Source organism: Aulonocara sp. 'chitande type north' Nkhata Bay, linkage group LG12 (assembly GCF_057382095.1).
Source record: "Aulonocara sp. 'chitande type north' Nkhata Bay isolate Kocher_YH1m ecotype deep benthic linkage group LG12, A_spYH_male_GT1.1, whole genome shotgun sequence".
Taxonomy (NCBI): domain Eukaryota; kingdom Metazoa; phylum Chordata; class Actinopteri; order Cichliformes; family Cichlidae; genus Aulonocara; species Aulonocara sp. 'chitande type north' Nkhata Bay.
Window position 1 is genome coordinate 35,934,681 of NC_141355.1, and position 13,108 is coordinate 35,947,788.

The window sequence follows — 13,108 nt, forward strand, 5'->3', positions numbered from 1 at the left end:
GTGACGTCATCATCCTGTAAGCCGAATAGGGCTTTGGACCTGATGTCACAGGAGGCGGGCCACGCCCCCCGCCGCCTTGACAGTAGGCCAGACAAAGGATACAGCTTCAGCTATGATTCGTACGTGTTTTGTACTTGGTTGCAACGTTAGATCTCACGATCGTGAAGACAGTTGTTCAGTCTGACGTCAGTAGCCGTGTCTGGGTCTAAACTCCGCTGCAGGTCCATATATCAAACGATGGCATTACTGAGAGTTGAAAAACTGTCTAAAGTCTTTCATCTTTAATAAAATGATCAGCGTTCTGCTCTACCAGGTGTAACAATTGAGTTTAACATCCAGGCATCCATGAAAACGGAATTTATGACATTTAACGGAGTTAGAAGTTAGCAGGGAGTTAGCTCGCTAGCTTCTATCTAAATAAAATATAGCATGTCCCGACTGCGGGGTTTTGGAAACAAATTAAAACGTACAACTCTGCTATCACTTCCAGCATAAATGAAGACAGAAAACTAAACAGCAGTGACGTTTGTAGGGTTACTGAAGTTGGGCTAGCTGGTATATAATGATGTGCTACGTGACCGCTAGCGACACAGCTATGTTAGCATAATATAAACAAGCTAACTTTTTTTCCACTCGATAAAGGTTAATGTGAGTGTTCTCGGTGGTCGTTTATTGCATTTATGGAGGGAGTGATGTATGCTGGGTAATGGCACAGCTAGCTACTGGGTGACTTTATTCACCCGCTTCGGCTGTTATCAGTCCATACAATGGGCGTTATTAGCACAAATCAGTCCCATAGATATGGGCCATCTCCTGCTAGATTGTTCAGAAGGTTGTTCTCATCCATCCAGATGGAGGATCACTAACAGGAGCGTGGAAGACTCCAGAATCCACTCTGGCTGGAATCCGGTGGATACAGCAGTGTTTACAGGTAAGACCATTTAAACGGACAGCATTTATAGAATGACTATTAAAAGTCAGCGAGTGTCAGTAATGTTAATGTGGTTATGTTAGTAATACACCGAGTGCTAATATAACAGCTTTAAGATGCATTTGTAGATATTATTACGTGTTTTACCGTCTTTATGGTGCTAGCTTAAAGTTACGGTGTAAACGTTAGCTTATATTGGAGTAAAGCTGTTACTGTTTAAACGATGTTAGCACAGAAATATTAGCTTCTGTCATGACTGATGAAGTTACTAGTTAATAAAGTTTTCAGTAAAGTGTTTAATCGCAGCCACAGATTGACAGCAAATATCTCGATTAGCTTCAGTGCATCTATAATAAACATGTGCAAGTTTCAGTGCTTCGTTTAAACTGTATGATACTTATACTGACCCAGGGTCAGTGTAAAATACAATCCTAGCTGTGTGAACAAAGCCTGGCTCCTTTAATCCTGCATGACAAACCTCAGGATGCAGGTTATTATTACTCTTTCCTGCTGGCACACCTGTCACACCTGAGAGTCAGCTAGAAACTTACAGTGACGTGGACCATCATGCAAAGACTGCCAGACTCTGTAATACTGCAAATGATCAGTGACTCAGGTTAACACTAAACTTTAAACGGTACCTCTGTGTGCTGAACATTTAGGATTGAGTCAGGCTGCATCAGCTGAAGCTGTTATTTGTATATATCAGTATTTTTTATTCAGGTGTGGGGAAAATACGTAAGACTGCAGTGAAGCGATGTACCAGATTAATCCCTGGCCAAAGGTATCGTACTTAAATCAGACTACTGATCCAGCCACATCAGCCTTTTGTGAGGTCTGTTTAAAGTTGACTAAAAGTCAACTGCAGGTTCCTGAGAGGTGAACTGTGAGCACAGAAACACATGTTCATACATACAGCTGCAGCAAACTTACATTAATTTTAAATAGATTTGTTACTCTGATGTCTGTCTCTGTGTTAGTCCTCTGACAGACTGGTGACCTGTCCAGGTGTGCTCTACCTATGACTACTGGGACAGGCTCTAGCCTCTGTAATAGAAATTTTCTGTTATTCTCATTTAAAGTATTTAAGTGCTTATGCATATGCTTAGTTGTGACGCTGTTACTGTTCAGTGAAAGTTTCTAAAACTAGATGAACTTACTTCACCGTCAGCAGTTTGAGAAAACAACTCCCTTTACAGGTGCTGATAAGGCCAAGGGCACAAAACAGCTTAACCATTGATCTGTTAGGTTTCATAGCGAGACACGTGAAGTGTGGTAGGATCAGTTTGTAACTTCCTCCCTCTTCCTTGGAATGCATAATGGAGTAGGAGCACAACTTCTGTGGCAGCGCTGACTGTGAACTGTGATGTTTGATGTGTGCTGGTGCAGTAATAAATAGCTTGATCACAGCTCTTTCTGTGTTGCAGACTGTACAGAATCAGTTTGGTATCATTGTTTGTCTGATTGCTGAAACTAAGAGCTACTTTGATCTGTTTAGATCTAAAGTATCCAAAGTTGAGCTCTAATGTTTCTTCACTCCTGTGTGTGATATGTGATTCCTACATGCTGGCAGAGCAGAGCAGCAGTTTGTGCTCACAGATGGTGACGGTGTGGAGAGACGGTGGTGTTTCCTCAGAAGAGAGTCACAAAGGACACCAGTCCATCTCACCACCTTGACTTGCTGACTGATGTTTGTCTGCACTGCACAGAGTAAATCAACTGACCGAGGTTTGTCCAGTGACGTGTTATGAATTGTATATTTGTTTTATGCTTACAGTTATGTTTTTCTTGACAGAGGTTCTGCAGAGGTTAGACAAAGCAGAGCAAATATGTGCTTTACATTTTACTGTGATTTTCTGGGATATTTGTTGCCTGATGTTCAGCAGGAATGAAGAAATAGAATCAAAGGGAGATGTTTTTGCTGTTTTTGTAATGATGTAAGTAAATCTTCAATATTATTTATTTGCTTGGTTATATTAGGAGTGTTTCTGAGTGAGGGAGAGAGGAGTCATCATCCAGTTTAAGTGACGTAGATCAGTGGATACACTTGTCTCCCCTTTAAAGGAGGCGATCCAAGTCATCCTTAAATGTTAGTGCTTTCAAATACACAAACATTTTTAAAGGACAAAAATGAACATCCAACTTTGACTGTAATACAAAATAAATCTTTGCATGTGTGTTTTCAAACTCTCAGATGGGCAGGATATCAGTCTTGGACTGTCAAACCTGCCGGAGCAGCACTGAATGACCACCGCACATCAGCATGTTCCTGCAACATTCAGCATCTGATCTGTCATCTGTGTGCTTCTGCTTTTTGTAAGTAGAGTTACCCAACTCCAGTAACTCTAAACACATGCCATCCATTTCTAACGGCCTGGTTACTTCCTGTCAGTTACTTTAGAAACCATGTGGTCACCTGACCTAACACTGTTTCTTCTTCTTCCCCTTAATGTTCAAGTGTCACATGTCAAACAGCTGGAGAGGAAACTACACCAGCGTACTGGGATGTTTCAGCAACACGTGCCAGATGCTGTTCCTTCATGGTGACATCACCAGAGCATCTTCTCTTCAGTGCCATCCTCTCCTGTCACCCTCTCTGCACGCAGCTCTTTGAGTATGGGGTAGATAAGGGCGCAGAGAAACCCTTATTACTAATTTGTATTATAATTCAATTTTCATGAAATATTCATATTCAGTATCGGTCCTTTTATATTAATAACCACGTATCCACCCAGGCTCATGGTGGGGCAGGGCTCTGTCCTGGGATGCTTGAGTGAAAGGTAATGTACACCTGACCAGGTATCCAGTCTGTCAGAATTGTTTTCAATATTTGGTTCAAAAACATGAGTGACAACAAAAATCCAACTAGGATTCTTGCATGTGATGAATGAAGTCTGTCTTTGACTGTATTGTCCAGCTGATCCATCAAACCCCCAGCAGGTGAACCTTATTCATGACATAACACGGCAACAATGCAAAAAATGAAACAGCAACAGTCTAAATGTAAAGTGCATTCTAAACTGCTCTTCAATAAATCATATGCAAAGAGTCATTCAGGACTGTAAAACGTGAACTACAGAACCCAGAGTCTTCATCATTAAATCTCTGGTTGCTTCATTTTTCTATCCTATATCAGACACTTTAAGGTTAGGTTAGGTAAAGTTGCATTCTCATGGTGAGGCAAAGTGCTTTATGTGTGTGTGTGCGTGCGTGTCATGAACGGCTATAAAAGGCCTATAATTAAAGAACAAAGCGGGGTTTGAGTTCGAGTTACGACAGACTGTCACTACTTGTAAGTGGAACGCAGCCTCCCTACGGCGGACAGCTAATAACAGGAATCGGACGCGGTCCACCCGAGTCCACAGCAACCACCATTGCAACCGCCTAGCATGACCTTAGAAACATATTCTGTCTTCATAACGATCAAAAACATGAAATGATTTGCAAAGTGTGAAAGTACAGCTGCAGAGAGCTATGGCGGTATCTTTGGAAGCTGTTTACATAGCTAATAATATACGATGTAACCATGGAAGACAGTCAGTCACGTGAGCTAGCGGTGCATGTTTACTACAGTGAATAAGGTGATTGCGTGTACACGCTGCAGGGGGTAAAGACATTACTTCAATATTGTTTTATACTGATATATATTTGCCTTCTGTTGACCATCACCTCAGGTTCACCATTACAGTTTCAGCAGACAGATGCACACTGTCTAAATATGAACACATTCAAAAACTCATGTCTCAGAAATAAGCACAGATGTTCATGTTTGTCATTAGTTTTATTTGTAAGAAAATTATGAACTTCATATTGTGTATCAAATAAAAGAACATTTCACAACTCTGAGTCAACAGAAACAGGTAACAGAAATGTCTCTAATGTGTACAGTGTAGTGTAAGCATTAAAAGATCATAAAGGAAACACTAACATTTATGTGAAACTAATTGTAATAAAAAAATGAGCAGGTGGTTAATAGATGTAAAAGAAAGAATCTGAAAACAACACTTTTTTGGTCTAAGTGATCAAAGTAGAAAACAGAACTGATGTTCAAGAACAAACCGTAGCTGCACTAATATTACACGTCTCCATTGTTGTGGTGAACAGACATGTTGCTTTTAAAACCACATGCAGTGTGTGACCGTGACTGTTCACTGAGACCATGAACGCCACTTCGCTGAAGCCTTCGCCTTCTTCTTCTTCTTCTAAATTGGAAGCAGAAGGAGCACGAGCTGCTTTGATCTACTGAAAGGAAAAAGCAGAATATCTGAGTTGAAACCAGTCAGCTGAAACCAGTAAGACAGGAACAAATTCAATGCAGCGTCTCAGGTGGCTTAGCCTGTTACAACTGTTGATACAAGCTAAATACAGTTAACACACAGTGTCAGGGAGCTCCAGTGTGGGAACTAGTGGCTTTAGGTTTGTAGTCATTTAACTTTCATCCCTTCATTCATTTAATTCAGGAGGAAGAAATGTCAGGTGGGTGCAGGCTGGTTACATGCATTTGGTCCCATGCTGTCTTTAACTTGGTTCACTTTATGGCTGGGCTGTATGTGGGCTTATATCATGTTACTTGGGCAGGAGTACCTGTCCCCTGTTAGACTTAGAAAGTTTCTCCATAAGTAGAGCTTCTAACTCTTCTAGCACATCTGTGGCTGACAGTTTTTTGGTGGCTCTTTTTACCCCACACTGGTTGTGAGTGTGTAAATAGCCCCACTAGTTATTTTGGGTTGCAGTTAACTTGGGAGGAAGAGGTAGGTCTGCCATGACTAGATGAATAACAATTATCTGGGATACATAAATTTCATAATGCATGCATATATCTCTATAAACCTGCCTGAGGGCTGCCATTTTTTACATTCAGTTATTTCTCTGTTGAATCTAAATAATGAATGTGTTACAGTTAAACTGACACTGATCAGTGTAAATGGCTCATTGGGAAATAGAAACCTTTAAATTAAACCCTATCACCTGATATCGAGTGTCAAACAATATCAAAGCTGTAAAAGCTGTTTACAGTCAGAATTTATAAAACTATGATTGTAAATAAATTCAAACAAGTGAGCTTGTTCTTCTCTGACATCTTCTGCCATCAGCTTTGTCTGCTGCTTTGAAGACAATAAACCACAAAAAGATGATTTAGTCACTTTGTCTGCGTCGTGCAGCTCGAATGTGTCGTGTAACGATGTTGAATAGCCGTTGTTATCCCTCTGCTGCGTCAGTAGGATTGTACTGTACAGCATCTCATTGATATGTGAGGAATGCTAATGTAAACAGACTTACATCATTAAAATATAAAGGGCAGGAGATATTTAGATATTTTTATATTTATATTACATTTTATAGCTGACGGATATTACTAAATAGATAGAATTTACTAAATAGCTGGATGAACATGAAAAATATGTCTATAATAACAAATGACCATGAGAGCCAGTAGAATTAATTCAACTGGACACTCAAAAGACGTCCTTAAATGCTCTTTAAGTGGCGGAACAGATGAACAAACAGTTGTATCTATGAAGCGCCTTGAGGCGACTTATGTCGTGATTTGGCGCTATATAAATAAAATTGAATTGAATTAATCGCTTACTTGAGATGAAATCTGCTCAGCTACTTTGAAAACAGCTTCTAACTGGTTCCTCCTTTAACAGGATGACTGCTCAGGGGTAAGGCCATCATGCAGTCCAGCAACCTTTATGGTTCTGCTTTGATTCACCAGGAACTATTAGGGAAACCTTCCAGCGCCTCCTGTGAAAGACACAGGGATAAACACACAAACATTAACATGTTCCACAGTGTTCCAGTTTGATTTTCTCATCCTGTGGACAACAACGTACATGGATGCAGGTTTATTGTTAACTTTTGTAAGGTTTATTTAGTGAACATATCCAGCTGCAGCTCCACTGTGATCCTGAACTGGATAAGCACTTAAGAAAATGTGTCAATAAATGCACATACATCAACTTACTATATTTATCCAAACAGACGGGACCAATAATGCTTCACTGAGTCAGAGACTTTAATGTCTCTTCTATGTAAGAATGTCTCGTGCTGATATACCTGCAAACTTGACAACAAAGGTTTTTCAGACTGCATGTAGCTGTCCTCTATGTCAGCTAACACATTTACATTTATGTCACACTTATTTCTGCTTTCCCATTTTATAATTATTACTTACATTTTGATTATAAACCTTGAGTTTGTAAATGATCAGATTACATAATTGGAATACAATGTATCCAATTCAGGGTCGCGGGAGGATGAAGCCTATCCCAGCTGATACAGGACAAAGACAGGCTGCCAGTTTATCGCAGGGCTAACACAATATGTGTAACAGAAAATCCACTTAAATGTTTGATATTTCTTATAATAATCATAATTATGACTATTATTTAAAGGTTTCTTTATAAATACATTTTGATTTTTTATAACCTCTAAAATATAAACCTGAGCTGTTTCAGATTCTGACCTCTGACCTCACTGCAGCTCCCTCTTGGAAGTACGTCTGCTTCTTGTCTACCCCCAGTGTTGACCGCCTGCCCTTGATATCACGTACTGTACCTGAGGAACAAAAAAGGACAAACACTTGCCTTCATTTAAGAAGTACATTCATACAGAGGTAATCTATGGAAACACACTAGTTCAACCTTTGGGAGAAATCAGTTCCTGTGAAACATTTCTGTAAATGAACATCATGTGGAGAATGAATGAAATGAGTTCTTCAGGTGACTCAGCAGTCCCACACTGACAAATGAAATCTAGTTAAACTATTAAGCATATTTGCTCTTCTGAAATCTGTGTTAAACAACAACAAACATAAATTAGTAACAAAAATACAGCTGAGTAGAGGCTTTACAAACCACCAGCAGCCATAATGCTGAATTTTAATCTTCAAATGTTTCTGAGCCGTCTTCAACCTGCTTTTAACACATTAACACATTTTAACACAGTTCTATCACACACCACACAGAAACTTCTTTTTTTTTCCTCACACATCAGACTTCACACATGATCCTCTCCAAATGCCTGCAGGAGGTTAACATTCATTTAAACCTTTCAGACCTTTTTGATTCACAGATGAACTGAAACAACCTTGAAATTAGCACAGAGCTGCAGAGCTGTATGACTGAAACAATGTATGTATGTATGTATGTATGACTTTTAGGCTGAGCCTAAAAGTTCAACACAGTAATGATAAATTCCTCTGCTGTCTGTGGAAACTGGTGGTTTCTATCATTGCTTCTTTTTTCTCCCCTTAAGGAGCTTTAATTTTGCTAAAGTTAAACATGTTAAGTGTTTAAAATGCAATATTAAAATGATCTGAGACTTTTGCACATCTTTTTGAGGCCTTCTTTGTTTGGTTTGTTTGTTTTTAATCATGTGCTCTAGATGGCAGTGTTTGCTCAGCTTTGGTAATAAGCGACTCAAATTAGATCACTGGATAAAAGAGTTAAAACTACTGTCAAACTGAAACGTTGTCCTCACTGCAAAACAACCAAGAATTTGATTGTTACATTTTGGTCTTCTCCCAGGAAACAATGAAACACATATATGCTAAAAGCTGAAATATAACTCAGAATGTAATATTAGTGTTTAGGTTTCAACACTGTTTTGAAATAAATACCAGCTCTTTAGTATGTACGTGGATCTATTTACCCTTGTGACTTTATATGTCTACATCACAGAAGTAGACATGCTGAATAAAGGCCTTTGAGTATTATAATCGTCCTGAGCGGGAGAAGCGTTGCAAAGTGAGACCTCATATCCACTCATAGTAGTACGAAATCACCCAAGATGTAAAAGAGTGATAGGATCAACTAAATGCAGTGGGCAGTAGTCTGTTTTGTCTAAGTTTAAAAAAAAATAAAAGACCACAATACTACATTTTGCTCTACAAGGGCCTGCCTGATATACTCTTCTCAGAGACTACATCAGGTAAAAACATAATTCTTTGTCTTTACATTCATCAGGTCCCAATCAGCCCAAATAGCAAAGAGAAATTAAAAAGGCATCAAAGAGTTCGGGTCTTAGGAGGTTAAACACACACAGAATATTGTTTTTTTGTCTTAATGATTAATACAAGTTAAAAATCACCTAAAAGTTGCAGGAAACAACATTTTTAGCCCTGACTTCAATGAGCTAACAGATTCCACACACATCAGGTGTGAAGGGTTTTTCCACATCTGGGGAGCATGAACACTAAATGCAGTTTGGCTTTGCTTCGTCCTAAGCATGTTCCTGATGGCCTGTAAAACTATTAGAACGACTTTTAAATCTCTCCTTTTATACACAGGGAGCCATTGCAGCGATTTGATGACTCGTGTCATATGGTCCATTTTCGTGGTGTTGATTGGTTTTCAGTTGCCTACTGAAAAAAATAAAATAAAATATATAAAGTTTTTCTGTAACTTTTTTCACCAGTAATCCCTTAAGTCTTGCAATATTGTTAATTAATAGGCTATCTTAGGAGTGTCAGTTTGTCCTGTTGCCCTGTTTGCATAGGAGAATGGAAACAGGGCGACGGGATGCATATTTTAAAAATGCTTTATAGAGAAAGTTATAATTATTTTGAAGTTTCTTTGCAGAGAACATGTCCAGCCATCCATAACGAGCCATCAGACTCCAAAATAGATTTATCTTAAGAAATCACAGATGGTCAAATTTACAGTAAATGATCAATTAAGTTATGAACTTGCATTGCTTGATGGTGCTGTCATTTTCAGGGAGAGTGTGCTGTACTACTACATACAAGTTTCTTTTCTTTTCCCTCTACAATGTGTTAACCACTGGCTTTGTTATACACAGTTTTTCACCCATTTCATCAATCAAAACAGAGAATCCTCCCCGTGTTTTCTTCATGTATGAAAGAAATACAGCAGTAAATTTTAAGATGCAACACAACAGGCAGTCAAAGATTTATTGTGTCTGTTTGTACACGTAAACCTCCTCAGTTGAAGAACCTCTGAAGTCTCAGTTTGAACTTCTGAAACTCGCTGCTGCTCTTCAGCTTCTCTGGCAAGCCGCTCAACTGCATGAGCGCTTTGTGAGCGTCGTCCATCAGCTCCTCACCGAGCTCCTCCTTCACTCACCCTCTCCAAGCAATTGGCTTCGGACGGCCTTCAAACCCATCTACACCAGTTCCAAGAGGCTGTAAAACACACATTGAGAAAAGCAGTTATTGGTATGTGGGATCTATTCCTGTTCAAAAATTCAAACCTTTTTGTTCCTATTTACATAATTTAGATCCTAAAATGTAGCTTTTGAGCATGTAGCCATCAACAAAAACAACTCTGACATCTTGGGCTGAAAATGTGGGAGAAATAAGGTGTCATGTGTGGCTGTGTGGCATGCAGGATCAAGGATCCATGGAACGTAAACAGCAGCTTTATTTGCTGGAAAAATCCTCCACAAAATAAACGTACAAAAAAAACAAACCAAAACCCTGAACATGGAAACTAAGAACTAAACACTAGGATTTGAGGATCACAGAACTAAGAATGACAGAAACCAGAAAAACTGAGACACCTACAGCACATGGAACAACACGACAACAGGCAAAGGAAAACACAGGGCTTAAATACACAAGGGAGTAATGAGGGAAAGAGACACCGCTGGGAGTAATCAAACATAACGAGACGGGGAGGAAGAAAAACTGAAAACATTAACAAAGGACGCGAGACTGTCAAAGTAAAACAGGAAACACGAGACGGGCGCAGAGACACGGATTTGACACTGAAATAAGGAGAAGCACAGACATGAAAACATAACTTGACTAGGACGCAAGGAACACAGGAGAGGCACAGAGACAGAAACCTAAAGACCAGGAATTCAAATCCAAACCATGAAAAACCACAAATCCAAGAATATAACTTAATCAAGAAACACAAATAGAAGTAATGACAGAAGCTGTGGTACCTGCATGATCTCCACTACAGCCACCACATCTGCCACAGAGATTTTGTCCCCGAGGATGAACTGTTTGTTCTGGAGGAATTTCTCCTCCAACAGGTTGAGCGACTGCTTCATATTTTCAAGAGCAGCATCCATGGTCACCTCCGGGACTTCAAGACCCATGATGACCGGAAACAGAGTCTACTCAAACAGACACACAAAGATCAGTAAGCAGCAGTACGGATCCAGCGTGGCAGCTTATAGTGGCCGGAAGACCAGTAGGTATTTGTTAGCATGGTCAAAATATGACAACATAAAACACAAACATAGTAAGGAATTATATGAGTATGTTATCTTTTGTTCTCCAATGTGTACCTTTCTATTGTTTTTGTATATATTTTGTATATTATTCTCCTGACTATTATTTATATTTTATTTCAGCACAGTTGGTGTGGAGCAGACACAAATTCATTTTACGTGTACTATGATAATAAAGGGTTATTCTACTCTATTCTATTCCATTGTATTCTGTTCTATTCTATTGTAACCTCAGAGAACAGTTGGGCTTAAGGAGAGCTTCACAGAGCTGCTAACATGACTGTAGCAACATTAATAGTAGGAGAAGAAGGATATTAAGTATTATATACCTTATAAAATCAGCTACAGATAAGAACTAATCTAGCAAATGAGCTGATGAAACGTGTCATGTGAGGACGCAGCACTTGGTCAAACTGGGACACGAACCCTGAGCAGGAAGACCTTTTGACAGTGACCTCTGAGGTTCGCGTGCTGCCAGGACAAGTTTTCATTGGCACGAGCTGCTGCAGGCCGGCAGGAAACCAGTGATCTGCCACTGACCCTGAGTATTTCTGCACAAGGTACTTCAGGATTGCAGTACTGCAAGACAAGACAGAACAGAAACTAATGATGCTTTAACGACAGGAAATGTGACAGAAACTCTGCTAAAACTGAAGCGCAGAGTGGCTGGATGGTCATTTTGTTCAATTAACTGCAGAATCATCCATTACTGTTTTTCTGATAATAGCACTATTAAGTGTTAATAGTACTAACAGCAGCATTAAACCATTAGATCTTCATCATTAGTAACTTACTGTGAACAAATGAACCGACCAGACTCCCAAAGCAGCTTCAGGCAGCAGCTTGAAAAAGAATCAAACTATTTGAAACAAAGCTAAGCGGAAACTCGACGCCCTGCTGTACCTCTCTGACAGGGTGAAGCCTCCATCCTTCATGACAGGAATCTTCACCACGATGTTGAGTTTCCCAAACTCACTGCTGTACTGCTGCCCTGACACAAACACGTGAAATTCACAGGCGTGCTGAAGTTGTTTGTGTTGGCATCATGTGGAGAACGCAGAAATAATAAAGACAAAAATGTCAAACTGGTCTCAATGCCAATGGTTTTAATGACTCATAACCCCCCTTTTTCTTCTTTGTATCTGCTTTGAAACAGTTTTCTTAATTTTCTTTCCCCAGCACGTCTCCATTATACACAGTCAGGAAAGGAAAAGTTGTGCATTAAGACTTAATGTAAATCTAGCTTTCTGGGTGAAATGTGAAAAAGAAAAGCAGCCCAAAGGAGCATTTTTGTTATTGTTAATGGTTACAGTACAAATGAAAAAGCATGCAGGACATTTTAGTCCCCTGAACTCTTGAAGAGTCTCTGTGTAGAGTTGCAGAGCTGCAAACTTCCAAGTTCAGTTGCATTCTGTTAATCTCCAAACTGTAAATAATAATTACCATTTTACTGCAGAAAGTGAGCTGCTGTGAGATTACCTGCATTCAGGTCGACATACTTGAACTCAAAGGGAATCCCGAGCGCTTTGGCAAACAGGAAGACGGCGCGGCAGGGTGGCGAGATCAGGTCGAGATAGAGCTCTATCATGTCGGAGAGTGAAGGCTGCAGAGGTTTCGTCTCCACCGACCTTCCTCTGTTTTCTCACTCCTCTTCTATCTGTCCAGAACTCCACCTCTCCTTCCACTACACCTCACTGACTTTTAAGTGGTGCCAGCTATTCAAAGCAGGAGGTCACTGCGACAGAGTGAGCTGAGCTTTGCCCTTAGCTTTGCCACCATTTTTTAAAAATGCTGAGATTATCACTTTTACCTACTGGTGCTTGCAATCGGATGCACATTTTCAGGGCAGCAACTATATAATAATACCAGCCGTTTGTCTTACGACTGAAGTTCCTGACACAACTTCAAGCTAGAAGATTTGGATTTAACACTTTTCTGTGCAACCACTCACTGAAATAAACTGCTGGA

At 39.8% G+C, this 13,108-nt stretch overlaps 1 long non-coding RNA gene and 1 pseudogene across 2 annotated transcripts; one reads left to right on the forward strand and one right to left on the reverse strand.

Moving 5' to 3' along the window:
• The first annotated feature begins 233 nt into the window (after positions 1–233).
• LOC147317985 (uncharacterized) lies at positions 234–5,022 on the forward strand. Its single transcript, XR_015131915.1, has 5 exons — positions 234–931; positions 2,505–2,659; positions 2,912–3,020; positions 3,126–3,247; positions 3,390–5,022. It is a non-coding gene; the product is annotated as an uncharacterized LOC147317985 (long non-coding RNA).
• A 2,326-nt stretch (positions 5,023–7,348) lies between these two features.
• LOC147317986 (glutathione S-transferase theta-1-like) lies at positions 7,349–12,773 on the reverse strand (annotated as a pseudogene). Its single transcript, XR_015131916.1, has 5 exons — positions 12,620–12,773; positions 12,044–12,131; positions 11,567–11,719; positions 10,847–11,023; positions 7,349–10,079 (listed from the first exon to the last, which is right to left on the reverse strand). The product of XR_015131916.1 is annotated as a glutathione S-transferase theta-1-like (transcript).
• Between the last annotated feature and the right edge of the window lie 335 nt (positions 12,774–13,108).